Source organism: Gobio gobio, assembly GCF_949357685.1.
Source record: "Gobio gobio genome assembly, chromosome: 3".
Lineage (NCBI taxonomy): Eukaryota > Metazoa > Chordata > Actinopteri > Cypriniformes > Gobionidae > Gobio > Gobio gobio.
This window is the reverse complement of record NC_137099.1, coordinates 11,977,573-11,989,694: the sequence shown is the minus strand read 5'-3', so window position 1 is coordinate 11,989,694 and position 12,122 is coordinate 11,977,573.

The following is a 12,122-nucleotide window of genomic DNA, read 5'->3' as shown; positions in this document are numbered from 1 at the left end:
ACCTCAAGCAAATTGGCTGACCATCTTGGGTATATCGGGGCTTAAATGTAGGTCTTTGGGGCCTTTCCAAGCCCAAACTGGCTCTTTGAGTCGTAAGGTTACGGACCGCATCAGTTAGCTCGCCGATTGCTTTTCCTTGTTGTGCCACTACTTTCACTACGTCCTGCAAGACAGCGTTCAGTTCTTTTGAAGAAGATGCGGACACACCTGTGGATCTGGCACCCTCCTCCACACCCAGGCCCATCAGGTAACGATTTCTAGCAACGCTCGCCCCACGAGGACGCTCTTCCACACACCACAACAGAGCCTCTTCTCTGACTTCAAATAGAGTCACACGGGGCCGGTCCCGCACCATTTTGCGCAGTTCTCGTCGAAGTACAGTGTCCCTTACCCCCTCTACAAACTGATCCCTTAGCGCTAGCTGCACATCGGGCACTGCATTAGAAGACTGTTGGAGCGCCGCATTTAACATCGTCGACAAGGCATGCGAATACTCTCGTAGATCCTCCCCTTCTAGCTGCTTTCGTGCATAGAAGGCATGTAACAGTTGAGGGGTCGTTCGCTTCTCTCGGAAAGCGGCCCTCAAGAAATCAAACAGGTCCCGAGGCGTTGCATCCTCCCTCCCCACACACAATTTAACCTCATCAAGTGCTGATCCCCTTAAGTGTGACAAAATAAAGTCTACTTGATCCTCCTCACTCAATCCCCTTACCCGAATAACTCGTTCGAGTTCCTCAATAAACTCGTCAACGGTCTGACAGTCTTTACTAGAGTCACCACAGAAGGGAACAATTTCTCTTTCTCTGGGAATATAGACATACGACCTAGTATTTACAGTGCTCAGACTAGCAAGTGTCGACATCACCTGGTCGTGTCTCCTCCCAAGCTCCTGAATTTGTGACCGGAGCTGTAGGAAAGGGTTACCTCTATCATCGTCGTCAGCCCTGAAGGCAGCGCCAGCCCCTTGACTGTCGACCTCCTGGGGGCTCACCTCCTCAGGAGCGTCTTCCTCCATATTTCTATATCTCAGTTATCAAGAGTCTCAGTCTCTACAAAGTTCATCCACAAAGACAGTCCAAGGCAGCCTCCTCGTTCCAGCAGGTCCTGGCACACTGGCTCCTTAGTCCTCCCAGGCTCTGTGCACAGCTCTCTCTGCTGACTCTGGCACGCAATCCTCCTTCACCACTACCGTTGTTTATATGCCCACTTAGACTATTGTTGTATTCGACTCGAGGAAAGAAAAAAAAAAAAAAACTGCCCACAAAAGGAAACCGGCAGAAGAATTACCCCACTCCTGGTACCAAAAAGATGTGGCCGTGCGAATGTGTTCTCTATACAAAACTCAAACACAACCAAACATCTAAAAAAGAGGATTCTTTATTTCTGACCGCGTATGAGAAAGAAGCGGCGTTAATGTCTAGATTTCCCGTTTGTGGACAGTTGTATAAACCAAATGTATACAGCGACAACAGGAAAATAACGAAAGGGAACACTTCCAAACACAGTTCACCACGCACGGTGTGAATCACAATGTTCCACAAATGTACAAAGAAACAAACCAAAATAAAAAATAATAATCACACTTTTGTATCTCCCCTTCAGTAAGTTTTCTTTCACAATACTCAATTTGTATCAATTTTCCCTTTTCAACTTTATGAAAATAATTGTAACGTTCTCAAAAATAAAACAAAGTACACCAAACTATTTATGTAGGCACTTATACCCCCAAATAAACAACGGTAGTGGCTTTTTATGCTTTTCTGTGATAAAGAACAAAACAGAAACATGACAAAAAACACACTCTCAAAAGCCACACACACTTGTAAGACAGAAGTAAACATTTTACACACTTCAATTAACATTACTATACTCATCTTCATCTCTTACAACATATTATCAATAAACTTGTATGACTGCTGACATTACAAACAGTACACAGCTAACAAAATACCTTATTCGAGTGAATATACATGGATTTCTCGGCGACGTCATCACTGCTTGCGCACGCACCCGAGAGGCAGAAAGAAGAAACCTCTCGTGTTGTAGGTTAGTAGCGGCGTGTCTGTAAGTCAAAATGCCAAGGAGTTGCTGCGTGTTTAATTGTACCAACAGAGCCAGTGCTGGGTGCCTGATGTTTAACATACCTAGGGGGAAGCATGCGTTTGCCAAAAAATTATTACCTAACATGATCATTCATACATGTATCACAGCAACACTGCAAAATTAAAGACAGACAAACAGATCCAACTAAAATCACGTTTTATTGAGTCAGCAGTTATATACAAACAATAAGGAAAGCTTCAATGTTGTTGCAGTAGCGGACCAGCGATCTGTCTTTCTGCCTCCAGGATGCGCACGCACCCTGTAATGTTTGTAAACAGGAAACCCGTGTATAAGCATTTACAATAAGAAAAAAATGAAATAAATGACACTCACTCTGTGAAGCGCTGCACCGCACTCGAAAGCTCACGCGCTTGACAGCTCACGTGGACACTCACGTCTCCTCGTTCTCCCCTCTGATATTATTTTATCACAGAAACAGAAGTATTGTTTACTTTGACCTCAATAATAACACGAGCTGTCGTAAAATAAAGTTCAAATACCATGTAACGATTACATTGAACAAACACTCACGCTCGATCTCCGTCACTATGGCCTGTACAATCGTTCCACACAGAAATCTCTGGCACTCGGGAGAAACACGGAATCCATGTGAACAACTACTGCTACAGTACAACACCAAAATGAGGGTTTCCTCTTTTCTTTCACAAAGATTGGTGTTATTTTCTAACGCAGTTCATCTCACGCGTGCTGTGAACCTCTGTATTTTTCCTGGTATTTTTCTGCCAACGCAACTTCTCTTACTCTCTTTGTTACTGCACTACACATATGCACAAGGGTGCCATCTAGCGGCGGGCTGGCATGACTACAGGCTATTTTTGCCCTGGTTACATGTGTAATTATAGTTAATGAGGACACATTCACAAATTGGGTTAGTATTAAATAAACAATGTTTTAATAAAAATTTATTAAAGTGTTCAAATAATACACACATTTTAAAAAGAACAATTGCTGGAAAAGTGCACTTACACACTGTAATTGTCTTACACACTATATTTAACAGGTTGCCCGTTGTTTGTAAATGAAAAAAAGTTATTGTGCTTTATCAAAAAATAAAAATAATAATAATAATAATAGCAAAAACGAAGTGCAAAGGCAGTTTTAAACAGAGGTTAAGTTAAATAATGCAGCTTGACCGTCTCTTATAAGGGTATGTTTGAATTCAGAAAAACAATCTGCCTAACTTTGTTAGTACTCCATTGTATTTAATTTGTATACAAGGTGATATAAAGATAAACATGACGTAGCCTAATCAAACTGAGAAGGTGAAGGCGGTTCTCGAATCTCAATTTCGTTCTCGTTCTCGAGTCAAGAATCGGTTGCAACCGGTTGCAGCAGTTTTTTCGGATCAGCAGTACACTGAACCGAGAACTGTTTATTTCGGACATGTCTGAATTGAGAACCGATGAGCTGATGATCCTGAGCATGCGTCGAACGACTGACTGACTGCACGGCGAGTCTCTCTGAACCCAACGAACAACAGCTGATATAAGCGCGTGTCTGTGAAACGACTCCGAGGACGTGAATGAGGGGAAAATCTGGTGAACCGTATTTATTTAAAGCTACACTGTGTGATATTTTCCCCCATCTAGTGGTGAACTTGTATATGACCATCCAGTGAATTTTAGTTTCTGTTCTGTTCAATTCCGATTTCGTTTTAACTCCTACGGTGGCCGATTTAGTCCAAGATTAATATGGCTTCCAGTTCGACCTCGTCCACATTCGACACGGTGCCTGTGGGATATTCTGTGCGCAGTGGGATGGTTGGAACTCAACTGGCCTAATTATTCGGCTAGAAAGAACTGCAGCTAATCCAGAGTGAACTTTGATGATAGTAATGTTTATTCAGTCATCCAATTGCAAGGCATAAACAGGTTTGCATGGATATGTACATAAATGTGGTTTCTGTGAGAGAACAAATTAGGATGGTAAATATACATGATAATGACATGACAGAATATACAAAGTTAAGAACTGTATAACTATACTTATAAGTTACATTTGTATAATGTAACCGTAAACCAGAGCTTATTGTACCACATATAGGTGCTAAATGCAGCTGCATTAAAAGGAGCGGAGCTGCCGCTGCTAACAAGCGGTGTCCGGTTACAAAAGTGTGTGCGCAGGTTTAGCTCTGTATAACAAGTGTCAATATGCCGATCAGACCTGATACATATTTCCATCAACATACATTACAAGCAAATATTTTCTATAAACGAATAAACATTGTTAATAACTGAATGACTATTCAAATATAGGTGAGCATTACGCTATTGTATGTTGACACAAAAATACTTCTGAGGTAACATCAACTGAATTACATGATGACACACTCTGAAACACATCCACAATGACAATAACTATTATTACTTACGGAGTTATTAACGCACAGAAATACCACACAAGGAAAAACAGACTTTTGAGGAATAAACAAGCCAGGAAAACTCTGTATAACTCTGTTACTGGAGCTGCTGAGATGAAAACTCTCTGCGCATGCACCAGACAAGTCTGAACAAGTTGACGCGCACAGTGTTAAAACCGGTTAAAACGCCAAAGGCGAAGCTTGAATTTACGGGTATGTCCCTCTTTGGCTAATGTACTTTCAAGATGGAGGGGCAACATGGCGACCACCGTTAGATCCCATTACCTTATGTATTTTCAATGGCATATTATAAACTTACGAGAATACTTTATTACTTGAAAGAAGTAAATATACATTAATGAGCACATATATTTTTGAAAGAACTAAGTGTTTTTAGCTAAGAATAGACTAAAAAAGTTACACAGTGTAGCTTTAATTACAAAAAATAGTAAGTGGATCATGGTTTCTGCACTGATGAAGACTGATTTATTGATTTTATAACTGTAAAGATCGTTTGCATCACTGCATGTGTTTGGATGCTTTAGATGTAAAACTTAATTGTAATAAACTTATCAAATTATGATGATATTTTATCTGACTGATGTTATGATTACTGTCTTTATATATTTTAATGTGTAAAGTGTTTGTTTTTCCAGCCCGCAATAGACTTGACATAATTGCGTCATCGCGAAATGACGTCATTACGTTTGAGCGCAAAATAACTGGTGAACCGTTTTTTTGATCCAATTCATTGAAACGAACTGTCCGAAAGAACCGGTTTGCGGAAAAGAACCGAACTTTCCATCACTAAATGCCATCACGCATGCCTACAGATGGCGCTGTCCCCATTTATGCATCGTTTAACACTCCATTACACTGCCATGTGTGTTTTAAACCAAAGCCTACCTTCCGAGGGGCAGCCATTGCTAACCAAGCCATCACCTGCTGTTAGCATTCCATTGACTCCCATTCATTTTGGCGTCACTTTGACAGTGAATAACTTTACATCTGAGGCGTTAAAAGACTTAATTTGTCCATTGTTTATTTCTAAAGAAACACGACAATGTATAAAAGGCTCCATTACCTTGTATCGCCCCGTAGAAGCTGTTTTTTGTAAAAATAGGCTAACGTTTGCGTCATAACCACGTGACTCTCTGTCGCACAGTAGCGAAATTACTGTAGACCCGTATAGACAGGAGGAGAAGCTCGCAAGCAATCTTTTACTGTCTATGAGGCAGGGGCGCGGGAATATGTTTTAGGTTGGGGGTGCTGTGTTTTGTTTTTTATGAGAAAATTTAAATAAAACCACCACATTTAAATAAAATGTTTACTGAGCTGTTTACACAGCGATAGGAAATAAAAATTAACGCAAAAAACCTGCCTTACCAGAGCATGTCAACAAAGCAAAGCGGAGCTTCACTCATGAACTGCTCATCGTAAAAAGGACGTGCGTTCAAATGACCTCTTTCTCTGTAGCTACTGTAGCCTACTATACTTACTTGTAGCCATTAAAAGACGTATTTAGTTTCAGTTTAAATATTATAATGTAATTTTGTTATTTAATTTACGTTGAAAAGTGAACAGGACATATAAGATGTATCCACAAGTTTCCTACGCCCCATGAAGCCTTGCGTCAAAAGTGGGAGCTTCTTCTGGTTCAAAGTAAACAAGCGGGACTTTATGAATTTCCATCGTAGTTTATGAGCACGTTTTCGTATCGGATAGAAAATGTATCCGACTCTAACGACTGCATACATTTTTTATGTGCATTTATAGAATTCATTCGCATCTTGGCGTTCCCATTCAGCATTTTTTTGATGCAATAACGTGATCCCAAAATGCACATAAAAATAGGTGGATGGAAACAAAGCTTATTGACATTCAACAGTTGACAGTCATTCAAGCTCTCCAAATTTGCTAACGATGTGGGAACACAACCTCAACGAACTTTCAAAAGGGTGAAACAACCTTTACCCTCCGCGGGAGTTGGTTGGGAGGATGACGTGAAGAAGTGGCCTCGTATCGCGTACAGTAGCATTTTAAGCTATTTTCTAGATTCAGTAGCCTGTGATGGTAAGGCGATGAGCAATTTGAAAAGCTCAGAAGCGTATCAGTATCTGTCGGAAACGATCTAAAAGCAGACATTGAGCTGAGCCTGAGCTTACACGTATCCCATCACAAGGCATGGGTGCTAGCATCAGTGACCGGTGAATACAGAGAGCGCGTTGTTCATGAATTAGGGCCAGGACGCTGTTGTAGTCATGTACCAGCACTTAAATGGAAGGTCTGTAAAGTAAGAAAGGTGTAAGATAGCCAGGTAGTAAGGCACAAGGACACTAAGTTTCCAACAGAAAAATGGGTTTTATTGTACCCCAAAAAAATAAAGAAAACCCACCAATACCAAATACAAAGTAAATCAACTTAATCTAACAAATTCGCTAGCTAGACTTAAATAAACTGAGGTCAGCAAAATAAGCTCTAACTCAGCATAAAGGAACTGAACAGAACAAAGCTGACCCCCAACTAAGACAACAGACAGGTATTTAAGACAAACGGTGAGCTCACTTAAACAAGACGGGAAAACATAAACCAACATTTTATAAAGTAACAGGTTATTTACAATCCAACAAAATTAAGTAAATATAAACAACATACTAATAATGATAATAATAATAAATGTTGCAAAACAAAATGTTACCAAAAAAAATGAGTAAAAACTCAACAAATCAAATTCAACTTCCTTCACCACCCCAACCCCATGACGTCACTCCTAGTTGGTATCGCCGAGCGGAACGGTCTGGCCATAAATCTCTACCGCTGCCTGAGCGCCAGGCTTTTGCCTGTCGAGACTGCTGCAAGGAATGGACAGACACACTGCAACCAACGCCGTTCCTCTCAGCTCCAATCCACCTCACGGTAACTTAAACTCAATAGAAACACAGATCAGAAAACAAAAATAGCACAACGCAAGCTAGTAAGTGTGCACTCCAAACCAACAAACGAAGTACTAAATAAAGCATTGCAAATGTATTAAACAAAACTTGTGTAGTGTCTTTATTATATAAATAACTATATAACAAAACTTAAATGCCGTTATAACTTTATAAGATGGATAAAGAGAGAGAGAAAATGACTATCCATGTGAATGAATATATAGTGTGGTTTATATAGTGTGGTGTATCAAAGGGGCCCTGCCACTTGGCCAACAACTTACTCTCTTGGCTCGGCAACATCACAAGTACTTTTTAACCAACCTCAAAGCCTCTTTCACGTGCAGATTGATCATACCATGTTTTTTGGTACTTCTGGGCCTCCATTAGGTGAGTTTGGGCATAGGCCCACATTTTCTCCAAACGTTCCCTCATTTGCAAGACATAAGACACAATGTTAGTTGGCTCACTCTCACCTGGGTGTCCTTCCCAGACTTCTTTAAGCAACGTCAGAGGTCCCCGAACCTCATGACCATATAGCAACTCAAATGGGGAAAACCCAGTAGAAGCCTGGGGCACTTATCTGTAAGCAAAGAGGAGATATGGGAGCAGACAGGAGCATCGATTGCTCCTGTCTGCCTGCTGTGTCTGTTGCTCTGTAGCTCAAGTCTGTAGCTCTGTAGAGCCTTGCTTACGTTTGAATCTTTATTTTGATATTTCCTCTTTCTTCTACTGCTAAATATAACTTACTCATCACCATACATTGTTTAAAAATTGCCTATCACGTTAAATTTGACATCGCTAGCTTTCAATCTAAATCACCATCACACGTTAGCATTTTGCTAGCCTGTTAGCTTGTTATCTCTGCACCCGGGTCTCCCTTTTTCTTAGTTCATAACTTGGATTAGTAAATTGTGTCCAGCAAAGGATTGTGGTAAGTGGTAAATTGGATTAATCAACAAACACGGTAAGTCATGTCTTCTCCTGTCATTATCACTTGCACAGCATGTCGCATGTTTAGTGTAGGCTTCTCCGCTGGCGAACAGGGCTTCACATGTGATAAATGTAAGGAGATAGTTAGGCTGACGGAGAAGATTTCAGAATTAGAAACACGCATCCATACTTTATCTGAGAGTAGTGAGGATGTAACAGCTTTAGACACTGATTTGGATGCGAATAGCTTAGTGAACTCTGTACATTCTTCGGTTCCGGCTGCAGGGCCCCCGCAGCAGGGAAACTGGGTAACAGTGAGGCAGCATAGTCGCAGACCAAAGAACCGCTTTTCCGTTCCGGTTAGAACATCAAACAGGTTCTCCCCTCTCAGTGAAGCACCCACTGAGTATCCTGTTGAAAGTGCCCTAGTCATTGGCGATTCTATTACACGGAACGTGAAGATAGAGACACCAGCCACCATATTCACTTGTTTACCGGGAGCCAGAGCACCTGACATCAAAGCAAATTTAAAAGTGCTGGCTAAAGCTAATCGTAAATTCTCTAAGATTATTATTCACGTCGGCACTAATGATGTTCGACTTCGCCAGTAGGAGATCACCAAAATTAACATTAAAGAGGTGTGTGAACTCACTAGTACGATGTCTGAGGCTGTTTTTTGTTCTGGACCGCTCCCTGTAAAAAGGAGTGATGAGATAGTTAGCAGACTATCATCACTCAATGGGTGGTTGTCTAAGTGGTGTCTGCAAAATAACATAGGGTTCATAGACAATTGGAAAAGTTTTTGGGGCAGACCTGACCTGTTGAAGAAGGATGGCATCCATCCCTCTTGGGGTGGTGCCGCTCTTCTCTCTAGTAATTTGGCACATAGTCTTAGAGCTAAACCTTGACTCACTAGGGCCTAGGTCAGGAAGCAGACAAACTGGCTAAACCGACCGTCTGCTAGCTGTCTCACGTTACCGGAGTCAGATAAATCCCAGCACATAGAGACTCTTTCACCTAGATATTATCATATAGAGACTGTGTCTGTTCCCCGAATTAGTAAATACAAAAAAAACATCAAAACCATTCAACAGTAAAAATTTAATTGACGTCCAACAAATAAACAAAATATATAATACAGATGAACAATTGATAAAGCTTGGGTTGCTGAATATTAGATCCCTTTCCCCAAAAGCGCTAATTGTTAATGATATTATTACAGATAATAATCTAGATGTGCTCTGTTTGACAGAAACCTGGCTAAAACCTGACGACTACATTACCTTAAATGAGTCCACCCCCCAAGATTATTGTTATAAACATGAGCCGCGTCTGAAAGGTAAAGGGGGAGGGGTTGCTGTAATTTATAATAATATCTTCAGTATTACTCAGAAGTCTAGTTTCAAATATAATTCCTTCGAAGTTTTGGTGCTTTATGTAACGCTATGTAGTGTACATGATAAAACCCGTTCAACATTTGTGTTAGCTACTGTATACAGGCCACCAGGGCATAATACAGACTTTATCAAAGAATTTGCTGATTTTCTATCAGAGTTAGTACTGGCCGTAGATAAAGTACTAATTGTTGGTGATTTTAATATCCATGTAGACAACGGAAAAGACGTATTGGGATTAGCATTTAAAGACACACTGTTAGCAAATGATGTAATTTTTACAATAAATTTTACAACAACGTATTGTATTCACGGTTTTCCTGTAAATGCAAATGCATGACGGGAAATTTTTGGTAAGTCCTGTAATATTATTGTAACTACACTGTAGAAGCGTTCTTTTACAGCAACCGCATAGCATTGTGGGATCGCTGCTGTTTGAATTTCGAAATTTACGCGGCCAGCCGGCCAACGGTACCAGCAGTATTCAACCATTTTTGGAAGAAGGAACATCTCAGGTATGTAACATGACATTTATTTTATAAGTCTATGGATATATTAATACCGGTGATCTGAGTGAGTGCTGTTTGTTTAGTTTGGTCAATTTCCGCGACATTAGCGTTAGGTCCCTTTACTAAAATTAGCTCGCCTCGACTCGCTCGCTCCCGGTAGAAACCTCCTGAACTAACTTAACCGTTAGTTAAGTTGGATAGAGTAAGACGCGAACTTCACCGCTGCCCTGAACGGTCAACACCGAAGGAATCATAAACTAACGTAGACAAACTCAGCAGCAGCTGTAACACCGCCGCGGGAGTAAATTAGCTGCACATCGGCTCCTAGCTGGATTATTTCAGACACGGATTTGTTGTTAATTATATCAGAACCAGAGCCGTTGATCTGAACGTCATCTCATCGGCTCGCCTTGTTACCTCGACGGGTACAGTCACAGTTACCTTACAGCCACAAGGCACGAGATTTTCACAATGGAAAAGCAAACATGGGGAATACAGTTGAGGCAAGCTGAACTAGTAACTAATGGAAAACCACCACAATGACGATAGCTCAAAAATTTTTAGCATCATTAACATTGGCCCACTAGACTAACGTTAGACTGTAAAAATAAACATTAGTAGCCCGGTCAGCTTCCTTAGCTCGGGTTATTATTGCATTGATTACCAGTCAGGCTATTGTAACGTTATTATGACTTCTGTTTTGCTGTCTTGTAATTGACAACAGGTGTGGGTGAAGTCTTGGATGTCTATTAAGTAAATAATGGCAGCAAGACCATCTACATTATTAAGGCTCATGTGAGTATAACTTGCAAATACACACACACACACACACACACACACACGTTTGTTTTTGTGAAATGTGAGGACATTCCATAGGCGTAATGGTTTTTATACCGTACAAACCGTATTTTCTATCCCCTTACACTGCCCCTGTCCCTAAACCTAACCCTCACAGGAGACTGTGCAGTTCACTTTATGTGAAAAAAAACCTCATTCTGTGTGATTTATAAGCATTTTGAAAAGTGAGGACATGGGTAACGTCCTCATATTTCACCCTCTTTTTGTAATACCTATGTCATACCCATGTCATTATACACATTTGTGTCCTGATATTTCACGAAAACATGCCCACACACACACACACACACACACACACACACACACACACACACACACACACACACACACACACACACACACACTTACTTTGGCTCGTTCTCTCTTCCAACAGTTATTTTGTAAATTGTTTGTGCAATACCATTGTGTTGATAATATAGTCTTCACACAGACTATCTATTCAAAATTATTCTAATATTCCATAGACAGTCTGAACCGCTATAGGGAGTTGACTGGCTAACATCCTTTAACTGTTTTAGATGGTGTAGCATACATACAGTATATTACAAATATTTGCCTTTTTTTTTCTTCTGTGTTGAGTGGACCATTTTCTTTGTCTCAAATTATATATGGCTGCCTGGCATACTGTATGAAATATTAAAATAATAGTAATTGGAATTTGCTGTGTAATTTACCTTTTGTAATGTTTACATTTTTATTCCCTAGCCCAATGCCACAGCTGCTGATATCCAGAGAGAGACCCTGCCCAGTATACCTTGCTTAATTGTGCAAGGTATATTCTTCCCTTTTTTGTTTAATAGCACTGTGCTGGAATTCTGCATGCCAACATCGCCACTTGTGTGTGTTTATGTCGTGCAGTTTTCTAGTGCTCTTTTAGTTATCATATTGTAATGCTTTTCAGGAGAGACACTATGCGGACAAGTGGATGATGTCCATGGAACGACATCAACTTGCAGTATCCTAAAGAGGCCTCAAGAACTCTTGAATTTGTCCAAAGGTATGTTTAAACTGTTTA